Source organism: Haliaeetus leucocephalus, unplaced genomic scaffold, assembly GCF_000737465.1.
Source record: "Haliaeetus leucocephalus isolate CR32 unplaced genomic scaffold, Haliaeetus_leucocephalus-4.0 Scaffold555, whole genome shotgun sequence".
Lineage (NCBI taxonomy): Eukaryota > Metazoa > Chordata > Aves > Accipitriformes > Accipitridae > Haliaeetus > Haliaeetus leucocephalus.
Genome location: NW_010972991.1, coordinates 6,063,173 through 6,083,446, shown reverse-complemented (window position 1 = coordinate 6,083,446; position 20,274 = coordinate 6,063,173).

The following is a 20,274-nucleotide window of genomic DNA, read 5'->3' as shown; positions in this document are numbered from 1 at the left end:
AGCTATGGGCACAAGAGAAACTTGGGTCATTGAGGAGCAGTTTGTGGTTCTAGAATTGCTACTTGCCCTGCCCTCACGTTGCTGATTTCAGCAAAATTTTGAAACACGGTTAAACCTGATGAATGTATCTACATTTCTGCACAAAAAGAAAATAACTTCAGGTCAAATTTGATATTTGCTGGAACTGATCACACTGGAAATGTCTGGCCCCAGAGCACTACAGGTAGCTCCTTTCCCAACCACGAGGCATCTGTTTGTATTGTTTCCAGGTTTGGGCAAATGACTTACTGGGTTTATGAAATTTTCCATCTATATTTCTGCCCATGAAACATATTCTTAAAGACGTAGGCAGATGTGGGCACAACTATGCCTCCAGCTATGTGACAGTACATCATGACATGTAGCCACTTCTAATTTTTATTAAAACTCACTACATTGACAAACACTTACAAGGCACTACCAAACAAGACAGAGGGGAACACCAATCCTATTTTGGCTAAGCTGTTTTTCTGCTCAGTTTTCTCACTCTCCATGTTGCACGCCACTGACATTTCTAGCAGCAGTTGAAGAAGATTATATTCTCCCTCCCACTTTCCTTCCCCCTCTCATCTCACTTTCGTCTCTCTAGAATTGCAAATCTTTTTCACCCGAAAACCATAACTCCTTTCTATCAGTGTCTAAGGTCCAGAAACTTGGAGCATTCTACCTTCTTGCTGAAATAACCTCTCTGTTACTGTCGGTGAGTGAGGCATTGTAGCAACCAGGCTCTGAAAAGCCACTGCGGGGAGTGGATTCTTCCCTCTTTCTCACTGTTGAAAACTGGGGAGATACTTCACTGATTTTGCTGAAGTTGGAGAAAAATTGAGCACCACATTCACTATTCAGCACAGATCATTCACTGTCTATTATGAGCTGAAAATACCATTAGGAAGCATTAAGATGGCATAGCTACTAGTAATGAGCATCTGTGTATCTCTATTATATTGGGTTTTAGATAACAAGGCGTAGTGAATGCAAAGGGCCTCACCCAGGCTGCGAAAAAAAAAAAAAGAAAAGAAAAAGAGAAAAAAAGAAAACCCTGCCCTAAGTAGTTCTTTTTCTTCTTGAAGGCTGTTAATGAAAAGGGAAAAAAAAACCCACTTGAAATGAAAGACATCGAGGATCTGCTTGTCCTCGCACACGTTCACTGAGTGCTGAAGCCTGTAACAATGAAGGGAAATGATAGCAGAGAGCAGCATTGCCCTCCCTCAGACTGAGAAACTTTCACTGCAAAAGCATTTTAAAAGAATAACCCAGAGTACAGTAATTAAAGCTGATTCGGCTTCTCAAAAGACTTCTTCAAGCTTTTGTGCTGAACCTTCACAAATTCCACAGGGCTTTATTATTAATTGTGCTCCCCCCCACACACTGCTCTCTTTGGGATGTTTCTGCTGTCACAGGTTCCGTATTTCTTACAGGCTTTCTCTACATAACTGAGACTTGTCAGGAGAGGGAAATGTTTTTCCAAGCATTTTTACCCTTTGTCCTGCCTCTCTTGTGCCTTGTTCCCTTGGTAATTTTTTGTTTGCTTGCTTTTTAATTTTCTTCTACATTTTCTTTCAAAGAGTCTCTGGTGAAAAGGAATGACATGGGGGCTGGATGCCTTTCTTTCACCACTCTGAGATTGTATGTCAAACCCACCTGGGATCATTGCTCCTGAATCTCTGAACAACTGATCTTTTGCAGGAGCTGGTAGATTCACTCCAAGGCAGGCAGCCATGAATGCAGCTGTGTGTGCAACACACATCTGGCCTTGGATCCAGATTCCTCCAGACATCAGGAGAGTCAGATACAGAATTAAAGGTTGCTGCTGGACAAAGGAATCTGGGTTGGGAAGCAATCTGTGCTAGAGGGGGGATGAACCCTTCAGGCTAAAATTTCTCTTGCAGCCATTTCTCTTACATTTCTCTGTGTAGCTTTGTGTTTGTTTTGTTGTTGTTTTTTTTTTTAACTTGGAGAAGTGAAAGGCTAATTTTTGTACAGATTGAAAGGAAGGCTGTCTAGCCTGGAATAAAAGTGAAAGGCAGCACTCTTTATTGTAGTCAAAGGGAGTATAACATGAATGGTAGTGACCCACTGCCATTTGAAGGATACCCCTAAGTTTCCAAACACACTGTTGCTACTTTCCAGATAAAAGTCCACTGCTAATATTTTTTGCTTCTTTCTGTGATCACTTATAATAGCTTAAAACCATGGAAAAGAAACAGATTCCAATTTGACTGGGGCATTTGCTTCTTTAACACGACATTCATTGCTCAAGGATAGCCAGCAGATCACCTTGCAGGGCTAGCAAATCTGCCACAGCACTTCATGGATTTCAGCAAAACAAACAGGATAGATTAAAAAGAAGGGGACCTGACTATGGACTGCAGTCCTTTCCTTCTGAGGAAGAACTGTTTAAACCAAAAGAAACAGAAAGTCCCTTTGCCATCAAATACATTGATTCATCCATCTAACTGACTCGACTAGTATCTGACTCTGCTGCAGGAGGTGGCTTCCATTCATGGGCAAAAAATGAACTTGTATTATCATCACCTGCTTGTCTTTGTTGGGAAAGTCAATGGTTCTTTAGATTCTATGGATTTATTCAGCCAAATGCAGGTGTGCACATATAGGCATCCACTTGTGACCTAGTCATCTGTCCTTCCTTTACAGTCAATAAAAGAAGACATTTCTCCTGCACTTTTCTTCATTTTAATTCAAATATCAAGCAAAGTTCAGCTGTATCATGCCTGTTTGTTCCTGTTAATGCCTCAGAGAGGCAGAGTGGCCAGTTTAGATGGACAAAAAAATAAATGTCACTCCTTATCTTCAAAAAGGGCAAGAAGGAGGATCTGAGAAACCATGGGCCAGTTAGCCTCACCTTGATCCCTGGGAACGTGATGGAACGAATAACTCTGGAAACCATTTCCAAACCTATTAATGACAGGAAGGTTACTAGGAGTAGTCAGCATGGATTTATGAAGGGCAAGTCAATCCTGACCAACCTGATAGCCTTCTACAATAAGGTCATACTGACTCCCATGACATCCTCATAGATAAACTGATGAAGTATGGACCAAATAACAAGGCAGTAAAGAAGACAGAGCCAGACTCTTCTCAGTTGTGCTCACTGAAAGGAAAACAGGCAAAAGGCACAAACTGATATGCAGGAAATTCCTTTTAAACATAACCAAAACTTTTTTTACTATGAAGGTAGTCAAACACTGGAACAGGTTGCCTAGAGAGGCTGTCAAGCTTCAATCCTTGGAGATGCTCAAAACCTGACTGGACACAGTCCTGGGCAATCTGTTCCAGTTGACTCTACTTTAAGGAGGGAGATTGGAATAGATGATTTTGGTGGGTTGACCTTGGCTGGCTGCTAGATGGCCACCCAGTTACTCTCTCACTCTCCCTCCTCACCAGGACAAGGAGACAAAATAAGAAGAAAAGCTCATGGGTGGAGATAAAGACAGGGAGATCACTTACCAATTACTGTCATGGGCAAAACAGACTCGACTGGGAGAAAATTAATTTAATTTATTGCAAATTAAAATAGATTTGGCTAGTAAGAATCTTAGACAAAACCTAAAACACCTTCACCTAAACCCACCTTCTGCTGCTGCTCCCTCCTCGGCTTCCTCCTCCTCCTCCTCCTCCTCCTTTGCCTGTGCCGCCTTCGGCCCTTTCTGGAACCTGTTTTCCGCCATCTTGGCTGAGGGGCTCAGCTGTGTCCTGCGGTGGGGCCGTTGGAGCCGGCTGGGACCGGCTGGAACCGGCTGTGTCCGGCACGGGGCAGCCCCGGCCTCTCCTCACACAGGCCGCCCTGCAGCCACGCTGCCGGCGCCTGGGCACATAAATGCAATGGTCACTGGAGGTCCCTTCCAAACTCAACTATTCCATTGTTTTGTGGTACGGTAGTTGGTGCTGCATATGGAGGTGCCAAGTTCTTGTTGTCTTCTCCCTTATTATGGTTTACCTATTAAGCCACGGTGCTGTCCTCCTCTCCTTCCTGCAGAACCCACAAGTTCCAGCAGATACATTTATGACCAGCTCACTGCCAGTAGCTTGCAAATCCTCAGCTACTCTTGAAAAGTAAATCATTTTCATTTGCTTGAACCAGAGGAAAATTTATCTTCTCTCTGGTTTAAAGGAAATCCTGCAACACAATTTTCATCTTCATAACAGAAAATGAGAAAACAGTTACTACAGCACAGCTCTTTCTTGCTCTTTCTTTTCTATTGTTTGCAAAAGTATTTTAACGTTCCTTTTCCTTCCCAATATACACTAGTAAAAGAATATAAGTTAATGCCAACACAGAAATGACATTGTCTTTTCTCCCAGACAGCATGTTTTTCATTTCCTAACCTACCAATGATTGACTCAAATGAAACTGTAAATTGTAAAAGTGATGTGATATGTTTTAAAAATCCAAAGATATCAAACACATTAACATTTTGTTTGTTTGTTTCTTTATCCCAAACCAACATGCTACCAGAGGACAGTCAAATTCTGGGAATAGGATTCTGAGTCTTTCTCCAGGTTATTTGTTTCAGCTTCCCTGTAGTGGAATCAAATCAATGCTGTCATTGACTGCAAGCTCTGCACCCAGGAATGTTTTAAAAAAGAGTAACAAAGTGGGTGGCAATGCCTTGGATTCTTCCTGACTGTGAACATATGCAATATACTTTTGGGTTTTTTAAAAAATTGACTTTCGAAGTATCAGGTTAAGATCATGAAATCTGGAGTGTTTATCAGTCTAACAGGTGTTGGCTGGGAAGACACAGAGACACATTAGCATCACATAGACATGACGGGGTTTGTGCACAGCATCATTGACAGTATGTCTAAGAGAGAATAAAAGTCAGAGATAAAGTTGAGTGTATGCGGGGCTAGAGTTTGTTCATGTCTGAAGTTAATATAGAATTTTCTCACTTGTCTCTAGAAGAGACCACTGAGCAGGAGAGTCTAACTAGTTTTTAATTTACCAAAGTTGTTTTTTTTTCTGAAGGCCCAGAGGAAAGGCAGTATCCTATAAAATGAAAGGAGCTTGAAGAATTTCTCCTGTTTCGTGATGCCATCTCTATGGAATCTGCCCTCATCTCTCCCATAGCCTACCTCATTTTGAGACCTGGGGCTTCTGGATGCTCAGAAAGACACATCAAGAAAAAATATTAATTCCATTGTGCCTGGGTGGAAAATCACATTCTGTGTTCTCAGTAGCAGACCTGGCTACATGGACCAGCCTCTGCAGCCTCTAGGCTTCAGTACTGAGAGTCACAACAGCAATGAATGCTGCCTGCTAGAGCTTCAGCTGGTACAGACTGCAGGAGCCCATCTCGCTTTGTCTCATGGGTCACTTCCTCTACACAAATTTCTGCCCCTTTCCCAGCTCCCCGGTGGCTGTGAGGTCCATTTCAGTGTCTGCAGAGCAGAGTTTGTGCCTGACATTCCAGCAGGGCTTGTTGCTTCCGAGCAGTTACTTAGGCTAAAACAAAAATGAATTCCAAAGTGACAAGATAGCTCTAGACACACCAGTGAACTAGAAATAAGTTCTTCTACTGAATCACAATGTCTGTTATTAAAGATTACATGGAAATGGAGCAATAGTTAATGCTTTGCGGTTCCACAATATATTCTACTGAATTCCTTATCTCATTAGCACACTGAATAGGCATTTGAGGTAGGGATGCACCCAAAGGCCCATTCTCAGCAAAAATAAAATAAAGTACAAATAAAAATGTCCCAAAACCCAAAGACACAAAAGTTTCTTTAAAATCCTTTTATTTCTTTTTTTTTTAACTTCAGATTATAATCTTTAGGAGCAACATTTTGCAAATTTCCTGTGTCCTAGAAGCATTATTAATGGAGCACTGAAATGTTCTTTTGAACACACACCAGGTGCCAGACTTCTAAAATCAGATCATTTCAATTACTACTGCATTTTCCCCTTTTTCTTACTACAGCATGGACATCACTTGAACAGACAATATTTTATGAACTGACCCACTTAGAGACAATGCCATGCAATGTTTGAAGCTGGTATTCTGACCCGGCACATACTTGCAAGTGTTGGTGTCTATTCTAATAGCTCTCTACATCTACTGAAATCACTTTGCAATGGAAATGGGCAAGAAAGGCAAGGCTGAATGTGATAAAATGCCTCTGTAAGCACAATACATAGCTCAGCATACTATTGTGCTCCATCCCTTAACACAAAAGTTAATGCCAATGGCTCCAGATGCTGTCAAAAGAATTGGGAACAACAAGGCTGGTATGATTTATTAGGCAAATTGCCCTAATGAGAGGGTGACTAAACCAGGACTTGGGTTTACTCTCCCTTCCTCAGTAGATCTTAAGTCTTCCTAGAGGCACCCCTTGTTTGTGTCCCATTTTCCCACCTGGAACATATGGATCACAGCACAGTCCTACCCTCTGGAGTGATGACTGCAAAGTTTTCAAAAACAGTGGTAATGATAGGATTGAGAAAATACCTATAACAATTAGGAAGGGGTCAGGGAGAAGGGTGTAGCAGGTATACTGTATTTCTTCATTGGGTGCTTTCAACCTTGCAGGAAGCAAAGGATTCTTCTAAGAAATCTTTAGCTGCCCCGCTGGAAGCACAACTACTCTGATGTTTGTCTGAGGGTGACATTCGGGCTAGCTGCTGTCAGAAGCTCTGCTAGTTGCTCAGACAGCACTTGAGATATGAAAGATGCCCAAGCACTGAATCATGCTACAGTTATAACAAGCTACTGAGCTGTTCCAGAAAACATCTCCGTTTCAAACCATCAGTTTTTACATATTTGGAGTAAATTGTACTCTAACAAGCTTGTTCGTCTAACAGGCTGGAAAATCTAGTAGAAACTTCCAATTTGTACACATTTGCCACTAATAGGCTTCTCGAACACTATGGAGCTTTGTATAGCCATGCAGCCATTCACGTGGCCTTGCAGTCACTCTCTGGGGATGGACATTAGACCCACGACAGCCAGCCTAAAAGTTCTGGTTAGTGTTATGGGTTGTAGTAGCTAGCAAAACTGTCAATATCCAAAACTGCATTGTGCTGGAACTGTCCAAAAGCAGCCAGAAAGATGCCCCTTCTCCCAAATCTGGTGTGTATCTGGCAGCATACAGGAGGTGGACTAACAAAGTAACAGATCTTGGTGGATGAGTGTCACCAGTGAAAGAGCAGTATGGACACAGGCTCCAAGATGAACCTCACTGGAACGGATGAAAAATGTTATGAGACTTAGATTATTCCTTAATTACGAAACTCTATTATAGGTTCCCAAGAAAGTGCAGCTCTCTTTGCATTCTCTGCTTTTGGTGTGTGGTTATGTCTGTAAAAGAAATCTGTCCAGTAGGGCCAGCTCTTATCCTCTGGCTCTCTCTGGCTTTCTCTGATCTCTGGCTATAAGGTGGCTGCATAGCCATGTATGTTTCCCAAGATGAGTCCTGGTGGGATAGGAATAATGTTTCCTCAAACCCATGACAGAGTGTTACAAGTTAGACAAAAACATTTCTTTTTTTCCTTGATGTAAGGCGAGTTCCTCATTTGCTGATAGAAGAGAAAAATTTACTCAGTGATTTGATGCTTCCTGTTTAGTTACTTTGTGGACTTAAATAGGATGAAGTTTTCATCCAAACTATTCCACTTCAATGCAAGGAAAAACTCTGCAAAATAAGACTTTGAAAAGCAATATTTTCTCAATTTTTGGCAGTTTCTATTCCAAGCCATTGGGGTCTCAGGAACAGATGCCAACTATCACTGTAAAATACTGTCCTCCCTCTGCTGCAGATAGGAAGCAGAAACAAAGGATGTTGCTCCATTCTGCCTTCTGGCAGGGTTATTTACCTAATTGTGCCTTTCCAATGGCAGGAAAAAAACAGGAGGAGGATCATATCACTTCATCCCGGTAGTCCTTCACTAGAAAACTAAGGTTTAACAACATTAGAAGCTTAACCCAAAGTCAGCAACCAGTTTATCAGTATATACTCATTTATTGAACACGGGATCAATTTGATGACCCCAGAAATTATTGCTTCAGGATCTGTTTTTGGTAGTTTGATTAAACTTACTTAAGTATGACAAGAATGGAAATTAATAAAGCTAGTGTTCCAGAGGGGACTCTGTAGTACTGTATCATTTTTCAGCATAGTAGCAAAAGTGCTTGTACTCTATCCATAAAGTCAATTAAAGCAAAATGCAAGACCTTCAATTGTTTCTACGTAGTTTATTTATCTAAATTGGGTTTTTTTTTGCTTTGTAACCTCATGTTTTTTCTGGGTTTGTTAACCAAGTATGGTCAAAACCCAAAAGCTAGATCTTGAAATTCCTCAGATGGATTAAAAATAATGAGAGTTTTAAATGTTTTTTTCTTTCTAGCTGCTCTTTGAACTGTTGCAATTTAGGATTTTGATCCTTTTGGATTCAGTATTTAATTTTTCCTACTGCGTACAAGAACTACCATTCTCAAGAATTCACAGGACTCTAGGAGACAGGGCTTTTGTTACCAAGCACTGAATAAGGTGAGAATACAAATGGTGTCAGGACTGTGGTGAGCAAACATTTCTACCAGTGGAGGATTCATGCCTATGTAACCTGAGAATTGCAGACAAGAAATTTCTCATGTCCCATGATGCAGAAAAAGAGAATTTCACAGGATTCTGATGATTGAAGGGAAGTCATCCACATATTCAGAAGTGGCCTTATTCACCTTTATCACCATTGTCTGCTTTATTTCTATATGAATGTAACTGTATATAGTGAAGACCTGTACCTTATGTTGCATCCATGTGTTTATAATGTATTTGAGGAGATTTAGAAACTGCTGTTGAATGAATCCTTACTGGTATTAGGCCTTAGCTCTGAAGAGGTGCTGAGAAGTAGCCTAAAGCCTTATTTTTATTAAGACCCTGGTTTTGTTCATTAGAACTATGCATTAAACCCCACAGTTTTAATAGAAACTTGGGAGTAAATTGCCATGTTGCTTCAAAACTGCTGAAGTGTAATCTCATGTAGCTGCAAGGACTGCTTGTCCACAGTCTGACAGCTCTGCTTCTCAGATTGCTTTGGACTTGTCCATTTTCTCTCCTGCTTAGCATCATTGCTCCACTGACAGCCACTCGGACGTGCAGCTCCCATCGTTCTGTCACCTCTCTAGCCAGACAGCAAGCATTAGCACCAATCTCTGCACTGAAAGACTGATAATGTGGCACCTTATTTTAACTCTGTAGGGAGTACTAGCTAAAGGGGCTGCCTTTCAGTGTCAGCGTGATTGTTCTCTGAGCCATTTCTGTAGAAGGAAAAGGGTTTTGATCCCCCTGTTAGGATCTTCTAGGGTCAGATAGAATCCTGCAGCCTGGATTAAGACTGTGGACCTCCACCTGGGCTCTGCCATGAAGAATCATAGAATCATTTAGGTTGAAAAGGACCTTTAAGATCATCAAGTCCAGTTGTTAACCTAGCACTGCCAAGTCCTAAACCGTGTCTCTAAGCTCCACATCTACATGTCTTTTAAATACCTCCAGGGATGGTGACTCCACCACTTCCCTGGGCAGCCTATTCCAATGCTTGACAACCCTTTCAGTGAAAAATTTTTGCTAATATCCAATCTAAACCTCCCCTGCCACAACTTGAGGCCATTTCCTCTCGTTCTATCTCCAGCCACCTGACAGACGAGACCAGCACCCACCTCACTACAACCCCCTTTCAGGTAGTTGTAGAGAGCGATAAGGTCTCCCCTCAGCCTCCTTTTCTCCAGATTAAACAATCCCAGTTCCCTCAGCTGTTCCTCATAAGACTTGTGCTCTAGAAGAAGAGATTTCAGCCCTCATTCTCCTAGTTTTAAATGCCTTCAGGGAAACAGCGTCAAAAGGATTTTCCCACCACCCATAACAGCTGGTTTGAAACCTGTGTATTTCAATGGGGTCTTTATTCTGTATTTTCTCCATGGTGGTTTTATCTCTAAAGATTGATTTGGCATTTGACAACACAGATGGTGAACTCCGTAGTCTGAAAATACAGGGGCATTACTGGGGTAGACTACCTGGAGCCCTACTCCTGTCTACCACTGTCCCATGCAATGTGTTTGTCTTTGCCTATGCAGTCACTTGTCCCTGCATCCAGCCGTTCATTAATAGAATAATTGCAGTTGATTATCAGCAGGGGGAGGTGTGTGGGGGGGAAGACACCTATTGGCTTGCCCTTAAAGAAAATCCTTAGTTTCATATTCAACTCTGAAACTGATGTTTTCTGGGGCCCTATTAAGATTCCTTAACAGTTTTACTTTGTTTGGACTGAATAAAATACCATAAAACTATTAAATACCAGGAAATACTGTGGGACTAGTGCGATAGTTCATATACATTTCCAAAGCTCCTCACAGAAATTTTGCAAATATTCTTCATGGAAATCTAAAAAAAAAAAAAAAAAAAAAATGCTATCAGAGAAGGCAAGGCATGCAAGGTGAGGAATAGAGGTGTCAGAAAAGAGAAACATCTTTCTCCTTTGAATTCCACCTTAAAAACTCTTTTACACTTTATCAGCAATTCAGACCCGAGGGTTAGGCAGTTTCTGTACTAAGCAGCTGTCTGTAACAGTGACCATCACAGTGCCACAGAAACATGGGTGTCTGTCCCTGTCTATAACATCTACAGCCTTTGCCAGTGACTTTAAGCTATTTAGGGCACTCACTACATCCTCTGGTATGCTGATCTTGCTAGAGGAATTTTTTTTTTTCTGATAAAATCAACACAGCTGGCTATTTTATTAATTGCTTTTACCACAAGGACATGCGGCAACAGGAAGGGAGATTGCAGAAAACTCTGCTGAGGGAGGCCTTTGGAAGGTCCAGGGAAGCTGGGATCAGGACAAGTGATCCAAGAAATGTAGCCCCAATTCTTTCATTATTCTCCTCTTGGAGAGAAAGCAGTCTGTCACTCATTAGCCCTGGAAGTAACCATCTAATTTACATTACATATTGTAATTTTCTTCCCATTTTTGATTCCTGATTTCAACAGTCTGTTGTTTAGAAATATTTTTTTGCTACTGCATTCTGAGATGGCTTAATTTGGAAATTTTTACATATATGTATTTTTTGCCTGTACCAGATTCCCATTACAGACAAATATAGTGTCCTATAACATCATCCAAAATGCAATTATTTTGATAAAGCATTCTGTAGTGTGTACTTATAAATACAGTTGGTTTAATTGCCTCTCTAACTGTTGTGACAGTCAGAATATTCTTACAAAGCACTGGAAAAAACACCCGTCTCACCCTCTTTTTTTAAACTACCTGAACAGTTCTAGTGAGAAAAGTGAAAGTTTGGAAACCTGGGTTTTTCAGAGAAGTTTTTGAACCAGAGAGCTTTTTAGAGCGTTAATGTATAAAGGAGAATTGCAGATTGCTGGATGGATCCACTGGGTATAGCAGTCAGGGAGGAATAATTCTTGCCAATTCCCAATGCTGGTCATCAGCTCACTAGAGGTTTGCACCCTGAGAGGAGCCATATCCTGGTTTGGTCAGGTTCAAGAGAACTAGCAAAAAATGGGGCCAAAAGATGGCCCTGTGCTAGAATGAGGCACTTTGTCTTGTTCCTTGGCAGGTCTTGCAAGGAGCTTTGAAGTGGTATGGGCAAAAGTGAATCGAGTTTAAAGCTTTTGTTTGTTGGTTTGTTACGTGCTTACCAAAGAGAATGCTTTTCCTTTAAATAAACAGCATTTTGCTTTGCTAAGCTGAATTATCACAGGTTAAGCCCTGTTCTTCTCCCTGAGGAGAGGTGGTGTACCAGGGCTTGAAGTAAACCCAAAGAGTGGCAATAAATTGTGAGACCTGGAGTCACAGGATTAATCCTGGAGGGAAATATCACTTCTTAGGAATAATTCAGAACAGGGTCTGCAAACCTTGCATTCTGCATGGGCTCTCAGAGGGGCCAGGCACTGACCCCCTGCCCAGTGTGACAGACACAGCAGAGCTCTGGATGTAGGTCCAGCACCACCTTTGGCTTCAGTGGAGCCAGCTCTGCTCACAGGAATCAAATTTCACAAAATCAGGCCTTAAATTTGAAAGAAGATGATTACAGTCTTTATTCAAGCAAGAGATTTGAACATAAGCTGAACTGTAAGGGCAGAGTCAGTCCACCAACTTCAGTGAACTGCATATACTTCAGCTTTACCTACAGGTTTTATGCTAAGGAAAAAATGAACGTACCACGCATTTTTAGTTCCACAATGTCATTCCGTTTTCCAGTTCAGAAAACACCCTGACTTAACAGAGACTTCCCCTGAACAAGCAATGCATAAAAGCAACACAAGGCTATACAGTGCATAGAAAATTATATTCTTCCTTGTTGTACCTTAGTTTTCTCTTTTAAATGATGATTGATGGGTTTTTGATTGAAGTTCAGTGGCTTGATATCAAAGACAGCAGCTCATAAGATCAGAGAGAAATTATGACTGTGTATTAGTGGCTGGTTATTATTTAAAAACAAAGCCTAAAACATATTGGTTACCCCTTCATCAGACACACTCTCGTGGGTATTCTTTTATGATTGTTCCATTTTCTGAGTCTCACAAAACAATTTAAAGTTAAGCATAGCAGAGCTTATTCTGCTTAAGATATCAAGGGAATTTACATAATGACTAATTTAAAAGCAAACGCACAAATTAACTAAATTCACACGTAAAGGAATATGCTTCAAAAGTTAGCACATTTTTTTGCTGGCTGGGATTCAGTGGATAATTAAAACCCCTCAACCCTCTCGCTGATCATCAATCCAGAAAATGTGTAAGTAGGTTTATAGAACAAAAGGCGAAGGCCCTGCTCTCGGCATCCTGTCTAGACAACGAGTTGACCTTATTTAAACTGGTGCACTGGGGGGCATCTCCTGGGACTTGAAATCTATGAAAGTTAAGGGGCTAATTGCTTGAGATCAAATCAGAGATGTCTGAATCATAGTGTCCAATAGAAAAGGTGTCCAAAATTTTTATGTGCTTTGGGAATATTTTCAAAGAGAAAATAAAACTGAAGTACCTAGGAAGGAAGGCTGCTTAAACAGGCATCTGCAATTGCTGTTTCTGTTGCTCAGGCCTGCTTGTTCTGCTTGTGCTGTGCTAAAGCTAAACTTTGCACAGTTGTGTTGTGAGCCATATTGGGGAACTAAGCCAGCTGAAAGCTAAAACCTTATTTCTTGGGTTGGTTTCCAGACAGATCAGTTCCTCAATCTGATTCACTGTTGGACCACCAAAAGGTCTTGCACAGGCACAGCCTGAGGAATGATGCTAGGACAGGAAGGAATAGCAAAGAAGTTGAAGTGTAATTATCCCCTTACTGACCATTGAATTGAATACATCATTTATGTAATCCCATGCTGAGAAATATGTTCAGAAATTCGTTGAATTCTTGACTTTCAAGCTGACAAGTAACTATTGCATTAGAATGTGATAGAGTTTAATACCTCCTTTCACCCCAGCCCAAATGTAAAGACGAAGATGTTCAGCACAGTGCCAGGAAAAGAGGAGAGACTTTAAAAGATTCAGTGAAAGTTACATCATACCTCAATAGTTACCTAATTAACCTGCTTAATTTGATGAGCCTAAAACTATGATCAAATTGGTTGTCATATAATTATGCTCTTTTCACTAATATTTTTATAATATTTCTTATTTGCACAGCATAGCTCATTTAGGGTAAATTATGGTCTTTTTTAAAAAAGCTGTGATTGTGGGAACATGTGTAAAATGATCTTTTTATGCTTTTCCACTGTGTCATTTAGTCTGTGTTTCAAAATCAGATGTAGATTATGATTGTAAGGAAAAGGAAGTATTTATGACAAGGATTTGGGCTTCTTATAATTATTCTCTGCTGGGTTTTGAGGTACAGTTAACCCTCTTGGTGAAAGCATGAGTCTTAGGATGATCTATAATATCACTGTGAAGATTAAATATCAATAGAGGAAGTAATAATCAAAAGCTCAACTTGAGAAAGGTCTGGATGTTTTGACTCAGCAAAAAGCTGCAGCACACAATTTTAAAATAGGATACATTTTAATATCCTGAAAAGAAATTTATTGCACAAAGTGAACACTAAAGCAGTGTATGTGTATATATGTATATGAAAGTACTCTGCTTATATCTGAAGTCTTGTAGCTATTTCAGATTAAGTCTTGACAAAATCTGTGCAATTGTTTTAATCAGTATTTCTTGAGATAATGTTATTCTCTATGGGTTAAGTAGTAACAGGAAAATTCTGAAAACACAATGGTTTTGATTTTAGGCTATTAAACCCTGATTTTGTGGCATAAATTCCATTAGTGTGGGGTTGTGGATGAATTTAAATTTGTGAGCAAGAATTGTGAGGAATTTGTTCTAGACTTTTGAGTTTTAGATTCTTTTGGAGATGTATCATCTGAGTTGGCACCTTTAATAATATTCTTTCTTTAAAATCACCTCTTTGAAGGCCTGATCTTTAGAATCATAGAATCTTTGGGGTTGAAAAAGACCTTGAGAACTAGTCCAACCATTAACTTAGCATTGCCAAGTCCACCACTAAACCATGTCCCTAAGCGCCACATCTACACATCTTTTAAATACCTCCAGGGATGGTGACTCCACCACTTCCCTGGGCAGCCTGTTCCAATGCTTGACAACCCTTTCGGTGAAGAAATTTTTCCTAATATCCAGTCTAAACCTCCCCTGCCGCAACTTGAGGCCATTTCTTCTTGTCCTATCACTTGTTACTTGGGAGAAGGAGACCGACACTCACCTCGCTACAACCTTCTTTCAGGTAGTTGTAGAGAGTGATAAAGTCTCCCCTCAGCCTCCTTTTCTCCAGGCTAAACAACCCCAGTTCCCTCAGCTGCTCCTCATAAGACTTGTGCTCTAGACCCTTCACCAGCTTTGTTGCTCTTTGGACACGCTCCAGCACCTCAATGTCTTTCTTGTAGTGAGGGGCCCAAAACTTTACCTGGTGTTTATCCTGTGCCTCCATGTTGCTGCCTTATTCTACTTATATGGCTGTAATAAGAAATTTTTCTTATATGGGAGATTGCTTCCTTGATAAGGAAAAGGTATTAGGATTAATGCCCACCTTCTGCGAAGTGAGGCAGCCTCTGATTTCAGAGACTTCAGTTCAATTCTGTGCTCTGTCACAGACAGTGGGACTATTTGCCTCTGTAAAGAGGTATTAGGGTAGTCCCCTAGCCACTGAAATGAGAATATAACAGGATTAAAAAATCCACACAATCCTCCTTTCATTTTTTTCCTATCTAATTGAATAGGAGTTGGAGTGCTTTGGGACCAGAAAACAAGAACCTCAGCTCTGATTGCCTTAAGATAAAAACTCAGACCTGTTAGTGACAAAACACCTTTAATTCAAGGATTCTTTCCCGCAGTGGGGCACAGAGCAGCAGCTACCCGTGAAGCCATGCCAGGTTTTTGTACCTGCTGGGAACACCGCCGCTGTTCTCCCTCTTCCATTATGTCCTCTTTTTCTCTGCTCTGGCTGCTGTCTTGGCTTTGCATGCACTGGGGAAGAGTTGTTTCATACATCCATGTATCATCTATGACAAGGTGACCTGCTTAGTGGATGAGGGAAAGGCTGTGGATGTTGTTTACATAGGTTTTAGTAAAGCCTTTGACACCATTTTCCACAGCATTCTCCTGGAGAAAGTGGCTGCTCATGGCTTAGATGGGTATACTCTTCGCTGGGTAAAAAACTGGCTGAGTGGCCGAGCCCAAAGAGTGATGGTGAATGGAGTTAAATCCAGTTGGTGGCCAGTGACATGTGGTGTTCCCCAGGGCTCAGTATTGGGGCCAGTTCTGTTTAATATCTTTATGAATGATCTGGATGAGGGGATCAAGTGCACCCTCAGCAAGTTTGCAGACGACACCAAGTTGGGAGGGAGGGTTGATCTGCTCGAGGCTAGGAAGGCTCTGCAGAGGGATCTGGACAGGCTGGATCAACAGGCCCAGGCCAAATGTATGAAGTTCAACAAGGCCAAGCGCCGGGTCCTGCACTTGGGTCACAACAACCCCATGCAGCACTACAGGCTTGGGGAAGAGGGGCTGGAAAGCTGCCTGGTGGAAAAGGACCTAGGAGTGTTGGTCAACAGCCGGCTGAATATGAGCCAGCAGTGTGCCCAGGTGGCCAAGAAGGCCAATAGCATCCTGGCCTGCATCAGAAATAGTGTGGCCAGCAGGACTAGGGAAGTAATTTTTCCCCTGTATTCGGCACTGGTGAGGCTGCACCTCGAGTCCTGTGTTCAGTTTTGGGCCCCTCACTACAGGAAAGACATGGAGGTGCTGGAGCATGTCCAGAAAAGGGCAACCAAGTTGGTGAAGGGCCTGGAGCACAAGTCTTATGAGGAGCAGCTGAGGGAACTGGGGCTGTTTAGTCTGGAGAAAAGGAGGCTGAGAGGAGACCTTATCACTCTCTACAACTACCTGAAAGGAGGTTGTAGTGAGGTGAGTGTCGGTCTCCTTCTCCCAAGTAACAAGGGACAGGACAAGAAGAAATGGCCTCAACATGAGTCAGGGGAGGTTTACATTGGATATTAGGAAAAATTTCTTCACCGAAAGGGTTGTCAAGCATTGGAACAGGCTGCCCAGTGAAGTGGTGGAGTCACCATCCCTGGAGGTATTTAAAAGATGTGTAGATGTGGAGCTTAGGGACATGGTTTAGTGGTGGACTTGGCAATGCTAGGTTAATGGTTGGACTTGATGATCTTAAATGTGTTTTCCAGCCTAAATGATTCTATGATTCTATGTTTTACAGCGTAGCTGGACCCTTCCAGTGTCTGAAGTTCTTGGGGGATCTACACTACATGACTCGAAGCATCCATATGAGATGTTTAAATCTGAAAGCTTTTTGTCCTTCAATGTATGAGCAGTCAGGGGAGGAAGAGGAGCTCTTGCCTTTGCAGGCTTATTTAGGCACGTAAATTGAGCTCTTGGCTGAATTGCCCCCTCTCTCCATTGACCACATAGGGAGCCTCATGAGACCTATGCCTGCCTTAGGCATCCAACATCAGATGACTACAAATTGGCTTTGTGTGCTATCATGATTACAGAATTTTTTTTCCTCTCCAGCTTTATTTATAGCTTTAATAATTTCAGTTATTGATTCTGTAGTTTCTTTGACCTCTCTTTTTGATAGCAAGATGCAGTTTTAGTTTTTTTACCTTGGCCATCTAGGCTAGTTTTCTTATTCTAATAATAATTTGCATCAGAGAGCGTTCATCCATAGTTTTCAATCCACTTTGCAGGCTGCTCTGAACTACATCCTCCAAGGCTGCTATGAAGTAGGAAGGGAACCCATAAGACCAACACTGAGAAGATCCCACTGAAATTACCTATATCTGAGAATGACAGTGTTTTCTGTTAAATGAAAACATTGTGAAGCTACAATTTCACTGGAGTCCTGCCAACTTAAAAAACATCAGTGGAGTGAGAAGTGGGTTTAAGCTGAGATTGCTGAGAAAGTGGTCATAGTTAAAGCTAAACTGGGGGAGCAGAATTAACCCATCTTTGCTTATAAAAATGCTGTGGGACCTTCACTGACTGGAGAGCCAGGACATCCCAATTCTTGTTTGCTGGCTGGTCAGCAAATAGTCTGCAGACAGAATTTTATATGATGCCTCATTTGCCGAAGCTGTCCGCAGCTTCTAGTCTGCCTGACTTCTCAAACCTGTATAAAATAAATGCCCCCAGGTTTCTTAGCACAGTACAAAATTATCTAGTTCTATACACTAGCCATTTTTAATGAGTTTTGTCTATGTGTTTTAGTTACTGTTTTCTGGACATAAGCCTTTTTTTAGTTTTTTTTATGTTAAGCAGGCAAGTTGTACACAGTGAAGCTAAGCCAGTGTCATACAATAAGTGCAGCTCCTGAAATTAGTGACTATCTATCAATACAGCCCCCTGTCAGAAAACCCAAAGAGCAGCAAATGCCTAAACTGCTTGATATCAAAAAGGTGTTTGTAATTAGAGTTATCAACTGTTCTGTTATTTTATTAGGGATTGTCCTTTCTAGAAGGAACTACCTTCTACCTTTGTGCTAGTTATTTCCCTAGTAAATGAAACAAGAACATTGTTCTTCTTGAACTCAGTCATTTTACTATCCTTGAGAAACAGGAGCAGATTTGATCTGTTAAAGTGATGTGTGATTCATATCGTTACATTCTGGATAGGATATATTAAAATATTTTTATTTAAGGCCCAACCAATGCCAATTAGCTTCTTTTTTTGCACAGTAAGGGCTTACATCCTTTACATTTTTGCATTCTTTAAAGTATGCTTGCAAAACATATTTTAAAAGTACCCACAGCTTCCAGTGTATTTGAAACAAAAATGAAAATTTATTGTTTTCATCTATATTTGATTAAAATTTGAAGACATTTAAATAGCTGCATGAAGTAGATTTCTGCTGGAATAGAAGGCAAGAAAAAAAAACCTCTTAGATGCAGCAGAATTTTTTTTTATGTTCCTGCAGTTCATACTTTGTCTTTCATTTTTCTATTATTTTTAGAAAGTATTCTCTAGCATGTAGTTTCTAATTCAGTAATTATTAGAAGCACATTTCTGTTCATATAAATATTTAACTAAAGAAGTTAGCCACCTTATTCTGATCACTGCCAACTTTGGGGGCAGCATAGTCCCTACGCCAGACCTTGTCCTTTAACTCCATGAGATCAACGCAAAATTTGGAATATTTTAGAATTCATTAATTTATTATATTAAAATACTACAACTTTGACTTTGCTTCTAGTTTTAAAAAATCTTCTCTACTGAAATAAGACTTAGAAATGAAATCTACAGTGTGAAAGACCTGCTCTGTTTCTTCAGCATTAATTCTGTTGATTGTAATGACTACAGTAGATTTTAACTTCCCTCAAACTTCAAGAAAGAGGGTAATTTTTAAAGAGTGTTCTGTATCAAAGATGTATTTAAAACTGCCAAAATGATATTTGATATTTCAATATTTTGATTTTTTTAAATGAGAAATTTTCTCTTTTGGGTCAAAATGATACAGCTAATGTTTTATGTTTTTAATATAATGAGGGTGGAGTTGAAGCAAGACATGCTTGATTGAGGCTGGCTGTCAAACTTTTTAAAATTTTTAATTTGCAAAAGTTCTGTGGTCTTGAATTTTATTATCAATATGTGATGGGAAAAAAATAGCAGGACCTCAAAAATCAGTTACAAGATGTGAAAAACAGCTAACCTGTCAGACTGTGGGTTGAGCTGACAAGGTTAGAAGCTAGGAAAAGTTGGTCAGGTGGGGGTTGTTGATTAAATATGCTTAATCTATGAAAGGACAATAAATGTGTAAAGTTATTGTGGCATTTTTATACACTCAGTTTTGAAGGACAACTGTAGTTTAATGGGATATTAATTTAAACAACAAGCAATGAATTCTTCCTCTTCTTCCCTTCCTAAATTTACAGGAGCTAAATAAAACTAGAGCCTTTCTTTGAACATTTTAAGGATTTTATTACTCTTGGACTGCCTGGATGCTGGCTTTTATTAATATTTTATCCTGCCTCTTCCCTTGAATTACTTTTTTTGTGGCAATGCTTTAATTAAAGGAAGCTAAGAAGTAGAAGAATTGTTCTTCAAATCTTCAATTGAAATAAAACTGCTTTTGGTGCTGACAACTTGAGACTGAATGGTTTACTCTTGAGGTTTAATTTATATCAATTATAATGACCATCCTTCGAGTATAACACTGATAAATGTTAAGCAGAAAATAACTGCTATGATTTTTTTCATACACAGGTGTGTATAGTTTGCAGAGTCTTTAATACTGTGTAGCTAAACAGGTATTAATATTGTGTGATAACAGCCACCTATTTGACTCAGGTTGCAACATGCCATCCTTACTAACTCCTGTATGTCCTTCTTGCATGAGAGTAAAATGAAGAGAACATAAATATATCTGACAAAGTCATCAGGGATTAGAAAACAGAATCCAGCAATAAATATGGTAATTAGGCAATTTGAGACTTAAAGCACAAGGTTCTTTGAAAATGCAATTTCAGGACTGAGAACCAGCACTGAAATTTTTACCATTAAGGAGAATTATGATAGAACTGAAACTTTTTAATGACATTTAAACATTTTTTATTGGGAATGTAATAACTTTTCTGCTCATGCTAGGGAAATTTTAATGATGAAGCTATGTGTAGAGGGTTTTCTGTGCACACCAGTCCTCCCTACTCTGTCTGATCTCCAGCAGCTGAATTTGGACTC